This window comes from Heliangelus exortis, chromosome 6, assembly GCF_036169615.1.
Source record: "Heliangelus exortis chromosome 6, bHelExo1.hap1, whole genome shotgun sequence".
Taxonomy (NCBI): domain Eukaryota; kingdom Metazoa; phylum Chordata; class Aves; order Apodiformes; family Trochilidae; genus Heliangelus; species Heliangelus exortis.
In genome coordinates this window covers 29793544-29800912 of record NC_092427.1, presented here as the reverse complement: position 1 = coordinate 29800912, position 7369 = coordinate 29793544, and positions in this window count along the sequence as shown.

Here is a 7369-nt window from a genome sequence, read left to right as displayed (position 1 = left end):
GGTTTTCTATGTTCAAACTTCTTCCAAAGGCATGATACAGATCAACTGAAAGGATAGAGTTATTAAAAAAAATCAAATAAAAAAAAAGAACAAAATTGCAAATAAAAATAATATTATTTTAAAACACCAGCAAAAAACCAACTTCGTGGGCACTTACCTGCAACATTTTTATGTATTCTTACAAACAAAAAAATGTGATTTTGCATGGGCAACATCCTTTGCAACCCACACTACTCGGGTTTCACAAATGGGCTTCTGCTGCTGTTGTATGATGACATACAGTAAAGAAGGCCCCTCTGATAAAATCCACTCTTGGCCATGTATGAGCACAGTAAAACACTGCAGGCTGATGTGTAGGCAGGTGAGCATCACAGCTTCTCTGGAAAAAATGGAGCTCCACTATGACTCTCTGCCCTGGGTCTTAAAGCTTGGGTGCATTTTCCATTTGCTCAGGTTCTTTCACTGATGCTGTTATGAGACACTTAAAAAAATAATGAAAATTGTTAAGCATGTGTTAGTGACTTGTTGTTATGCAATAAGAGCTAATGGGAGGACATTTCTGAGCAGTTAATGATTGGCTGGGAGATGACTGGGGCCCTTAACAGTCAGTCCTTAAATGTGAAGCAATCCTTTGCTTTTACTTGCTATTGCTATTTGCATTTCTCACCTCCTCCCACTCTGTTTATATCTTCAGATTTCTGCAGTCCATTGATGTGGATTTCATTTGGTATTTTTGGTACCCACCTATTCCCATCCCTTAGCAACTGGCATGGAAAATGTCCATTCACAATAGTCTATGAGGTTTCAAGTGAATTACGTGCAGATTGCATAATTAAATTAAGATTATTGTTATTGTTGTTGTTATTATTATTATTATTATTATTATTAACTTCTAAAATGAAGAACTTCTCCATACTTCTCCATACTTTAGCAACCACAGTTGAAAAAACTACACAGATCAGGGTAATCCATTTATTGGTATGTGGGGGAAAAGGAATGTAACAATTTAGGGAGTGTCACAATTCCCCATGCTGAGTGCATTTTGCATTAGGACCTGTGATCTAGCTGAAAGATATACAAAATCACACACAGTCAGACATGACCCTCACAGCTACATATCTGAGAAGGCCCATGAACATAAGGTCAACACATCAACCTAGGATCACAAAATGAGCCCATATTTCAGATGTTAGTATGCAAAGATGTTCAAGGCTTGGAGCTTTTGACAAAACAACACTACCCTTGGGAGATCTGCTCTCTCTCTTTTCCTTCCTTCTGCTCCTCTTCCTACCAACCATGCACACAAAAACAATACAAGTTAAAGGACAACAAAGTACTTCATGAAGCCTGTTTTAAGTAAAGTAGCTGTTATCTTCTTCAAGGAGTCAGACATGAAAAGCAGTCCTTTGAGACCAGACTAATACCTGGTCTTATTACAGACTATCTTGTCACTAAACGTTACCTGGTTTAGGTGATACCTTGTGGGTTTTTTTCATCCAAATTTTCTGAGCACTACAGCTTAGTTCAAACTTGAACACAGTCACAGTGGATTTTCTTAATTACATTGACTCTGTCTGCATAGAGAAAAGGTTCTATTTGCATTTCATGAAAACTCTACAACTTATTACTGATTTTTATACATATAAAATTATCATTTTAAATCATGAGAACACTTCTCTTACTTTCTTATTAGGTCCTATGCTCTGCATCTGTGACTGTGACCTAGAACTACATGAATTTCTGCAAACAGATGAAGTTTAGTAAGGGATGTGTTTTTTCTTTTCCCAAAACTACAAGACCATCCCTTTTTAAAACAAGCTGAAAAGAAACATTTGTTGGTAGACGATAATTGGTCAAAACTGTATAAATAGACCAGGGAAAGAAAGCTATGGTGTTCCACAGGATCATAATTTCTGAAGATTGTAAATGAAACTTGACCACCAAAAGTCTGGGAAAAAAAAATCTAGGGTTTAGTTTTCAGTTAGAAAGCTGAATATTTCCTGAATTCTTACAGGTTTATTGGGGAAGGGTGGAGATTTCTGGAAGACATTTTGGCAGATCTCCAATAACAGGCTTGGGAGAGCTGTTTACAGCAAAGAAGGCAACGGCATGAGATCAATTTCAACTTTACGTGTTGCTCTGCCTGGGATCTTCCTTCCAATAGTTCATTATGAGACACCAGATGTAGACAATAATTTAGTTCAGAGTGATAGCAATTACTAATGAATAAATCACAAAATTTCATAGATTTCTCTTTGCAAGCATTCCATAAAAAAAAAAAAAAAAAAAAAAAATTCATTATTCAAAAGACTTTACAAATGTTTTGACTAAACAACTGCTTCTTCACAGCCTCTTTTCACAGCATTAACAATTTCAGTTACTGCACTAGGACTGTGGCAGTTTTTTGCTCCAAACTGGACAACAGTAATTGTAATGAAGAAGGAGAGGATGAAGTTGTTGAAGCCTTGTAGTAAAACCTTTCAGTCCTTTCTGGAGCAGAGCAATTTGTAGAGCAGGAAAAGTTGGGACAAAGCAGAAAGATGAGACCATTTTAGGACATCTTAACGCTCCTGCAGAGTAACTTAATTTACATATTGCCCAGGGCTACATTAGATTATTGGAATATTTATTGGATCAAATACTTCAAAAACTAAATTTCTTTGATCATAATCATGTGATGGAACTGTTTGGGGTGATTGCAGGTGCAGTTTGGCTAACCTGATTGCCCATGTCATGGGGACAAGCAGCATTCTCCTGCTCATGAGCCCTTGGTGTCAAGTGCCTGTCACATCAGTAGTTTCACCTTTCCTGCTTTCATTTTGAGAATGAGTATCTCTGTTTCAGTCATGTTTGTGAGGCACAGGAAGAGTCAGCACTTCCTTGCAGTAGGGGCTTTTCACAGAGATTGCTCCCCACTGCCTCAGTGAAAGGAGCTTACAGGTGGGACAAGTGGGTCCACCTCCAACTCACAGCCTCTGTCCTTCCACTGACCCCTGGCTCTGCTGCTCCTTCTTCCGTATTCTGTTCTTGACCTCTTTACACAATTGCCCATCTTCTTCTGTGGATGGTCTCTCTGCTTTTCTCTCACCTGATACGGATTTTGATTTGCCACAGTAAAAAAAAAAACAAAACCAAAACAAAAAAAGGACGACCCAGAGAAGAAGGGTGACTATGAACTCCACATTTATGCTTCCTGAACGGAAACTCTGCCTGTGTAAAAATCAAATAGGGAAGGGAATAAAACATGGTGATTTTGAGACCGTATTTTCCCTGATTCCCTGAGAAGCCCAGAAGTCATGAAGTCACTGTCAGCTCCCTGTTTCTGTATTTCAGTCTTATTTTCAGCACAGGTTAGAGCTATATGCCACCACTCCTGGCTCTTATTCTACCTTTCCTGGAGTGGGAAGCACATGGGAATGCATGACAGAGCTTAAGATTCTGCAGTCCTGAGGTGGTGAATACTATTACAATGTCAAGCAGCCCTGAAAGTGCTCCAGCTTCTTCCTAAGGACAGCCCCAAATCTCCTTACGATCTGCCCAGGCTGTTCTCAGCAAAGCTCTGCAAGACCCCAGGTTTTCTCCCCGGAGGTTTGCAGGGTGTTATAAAAGGGCAACACTCTGTGTGGCTAAGCAGTGTCAAAGTGAGACCATCTGATGACAAACACAACGTGAGCTGAAGCCAGAGGCAGTAGCAGTCCCTCCTTAAACCAAAACAGTGGCTCTGTATCACTACAGATACATTATCTTATTTACAGAATTACAAACTAATGATAGGGTATGAACATGCAAAGCATTGTGCTAACGTGGAGTTTCTCAGTTTCCTCCTTTGGTACATTTGTCTCATAATTAAGGGATAGTTTTTGTCTGTGAATAATAAACACTTTGAGCTTGAATTAATTCAAATATTTCTCTCCTATCTCACTTGGTAAAATAATAGAGATATTCCAGGCTATCTCCTGTTGCCTATTAATGTTGTGTATATAAATAAGCCAGGTTATCTTTTTCCTTGTGAGAAATGCTTTATCTAACAGGCTCTTGTCTAGTGGTTCAGTACTCTACCACTCTAAATTAGGACACTTTATCTTAAGGCTTCATAATCTTACGAGACTATAATTGGAAAGTTTATAAAAAAAAAATCCTGCTTTGTAAGCTTGGCAGCTGAGATAGAAAGAGGGAATGAGAAGGGCTACAGCAGAATTACACCATCACTGCTAGCCTGACTCCGCTTGACAGAGCCGTTTAATATTTTGACAAGACAAAATATAAAGCAGCATTTTATTCTGTAGAGACTTCACTAGACACAAGCATGGAAGTGCTTGTGATCAATAAAGTTTGCGGTGGAGAGTGATTTATTTACAGCAGGGTATTATGTAGAGAAAGAGCTGTGATATTTCCACAGGCTTTGACGGCATAATGGGCCCCTCTCAATCCTTACATGGAAGGGTTAGATTGTCATGGTTGCTCAGGCAGTATTCAAAACGTTATCTGATCAGCCTTAAAGACTTCAGAACGAGACAGATGATTAGTTACCCTAAACGATCCTCATCATGCAGAAATTGATGATTTAATATAGTCAATGACAGACGATTCCATTTGTACTAGATAAAGTGTCTGCGGTTTGTATCAATCATAATAGAGTTATTATTGAGCATAAAAGAAAAGCATGTTTAATATCATTAATTCCAGATATGTCGCTTTCCACATCTGGCATTCATCCATAGAGCAGAACCACTCCAGGCTATCATTCCTGCCTGTGTGCTGGTGACTCCAGTGTTTTTTGTAATTTCAAAATGTTTTTCAGCACCTCCAGCTAGGTGCAATAACAGTTTACAGATTACCTATGTCATCACATTTTGACAAACTTCTCAATCTGATGTGACCTTCATCTTTAGCCATCTGCTTGCCTTTGTTTCTGCCTTCTTTTTTTTTTCTTTTTTTTTTTTTCTTTTTTGTTTCCTTTTTTTTTTTTTTTTTTTTTTTTTTTTATAAACCTCTGCAGCTTAAAGCTGTAGTAGTTTGTTCCATATTCCTCTAGGTCAACATTTCACCTGTGTAAATCCAGAAACACAGGCTGAAATGTACAGGCAGTAACATGAGTTCATGTCTCAAGGTAGATGACACTGGGCAAACCTCTAGGTAGCTTGTTTTCATCACTTACATCAAATGCTTTTTTAATTGTCAACAGTTACCAACAAACCCCCCACAAAAATTAGTATTCAGAAAATACCCTTTGTAAAACTAGTTCTTTTTGGGGGGTCTGTCTTTTTTGAATTCTGAGACAATGTGGGGCAGAACTTGGATGTTTCCATAACCAAATCAGAAATGCCTAATCAGGCTGAGCAGAAACCATACTCAACATGCACCTCAGACATTGCATGTGCAACTGGTTAATTGGTCCACAGAATCCAAACAGTCACCAGAGAATCCAAACACTAATGCCACCAGTTTCCAAGAGGGAGACTAAATTCCCAGAAAAGTATTGCATCTCTGTACAGTTATATTTTCTTCCTTTTTCTTCTGAAACCCAGCTAAAGCTTCAAATGAAGAATGAGGAACCTATAGGATTTACTCATTCAGATGGATGATTGTATGGTTTTAAGTGATAAATGCCCCAAAAAAGAAAATTAGAGGGTTACAAAAGAGTGTGAGCAAGCTTGTTTCCACACACTGTGTCCAAGATTTCTTGTTACAGTGTTCAAATCAGAAAATTGGCGAGGCATTCTTTTACATGCAGTCACAGGGGCCTCCTCGCCTTTTCTTTTTCCTGCTTGCATGGGTGTTTTATACCAGTGGGGAGAACAGTCCAAATGAGTTGGCTGCCTGCCAGTTCAAACAGCAGGAAGTTTACTGATGCTGGAAGCTTTATTTATTTTGTGTTTTATTTTGAAAGGCGGAGCAAAGAAGGCTAATAACATTTCAGGGGCAAAGAGTGAGTTGTCCTGCACTTCAGGCTCTGCTATCAACCAAGCATTTCAACATCTCCTAATCTATAGTGCTGAAATTAAAGATCAAACCTGCTATTACCTCTTCCTCTCCTACTGTTACTCCTCCAATGGTAATGACAAGAAAACTAGATCATATAACTACTACTGTATGTACAGGTATTGTAACTAGGGGAGGGAAAAAGATGGTAACTACTGAGAATATCCCAGTTAATTTTTGCAAAACAAGAAGTAGAAAGTTAGGCACATTCCTGAACTGACCTCAAGACCCAGATGAAGAAATTATCATTATCATTTACTAATATTAAAGATCCTGACCTCCCTATTTTATTTTCATTCAGTCTGTACCTAATGATATGTTTCCTTCAGTAGCCAAGCCATTTTTCCTGTCAGGGAAGAGCTTGCTGCTTCAGCTAAGACCCAGATGCTGGGTCCTCCCCCTTCAGGTGCTGCCCACTTTATTTCTGCAGATTATGGTCCATGAAACCAGACTGGCAAAAGGGCGTAGTAATACCACCAAATCACTCAGCCTTTCTGCCCAGCTCATTTTGGAGACCTGGTTTGTAGAGAAGAACCTTAAACCATTCCTTCAGAACAGCCAAGGAGCAATGAACTGCCCTGATGGGGTGAGAATAAGCAGCCAAGTGAAGTGGGGGGAATGTCCTAGCGAGATTTCACTGGCAGAGGACATGATCCAGAAGTTTCATCATCAGCAAAACCATATCTCAGGGACTTCAGGCAAATACCTCCAACTTCAGCTGAGACTGTATTAACATCTAGAGCAGAAGTCACCACTGGGAAACTGCCATTAGTAGCTGACTTAAATATGATTCACTCTCTTGGCTTCAATTTCTACATATATGTGAAACAGACACAGTTTTGTTCAACCACTTAAAGAAAAAGAAAGAAAACAAAACAAAAAAAAAAACAGATATCAAGGAGCAATCATTGCCTTATTTTAGTAATTACTTCTCACATTAAAACCACTTTCATTGTGAAAATAAGATGAAAAGATAAGTATTCAATATAGGAAGTCATAAATATAAAATATGGATGCTGAATATAGCATATGGCTGGAAGCAGTAGTGATTAATCATCACAATAACTCAAGTTCACTAAGCAGCTGAAACTGTCAGAGAAGAGTAACAGGTGACTGCTTCCTCTGTATCATTAAAGCTTTCAATACAGTTATTTCTTTCTGTGCATTAGTATATGCATGTGTGTTTCTCTGTATGCATATAAAGGCCAACGAAACAAACAACTACCAGGGAGTTAAAAAATAACGGAGAGCGTGTTTCCAGTTCTTCATGCTAGCCTTGACAGTAGAGAAAAAACTACTTTCCTCCAAATGTGCTTACTGGAAATCACCATCATCTCAGAGGACACCTACCTTTGGATTTGGATTTCTAGCATGAGACAGGGGCAGA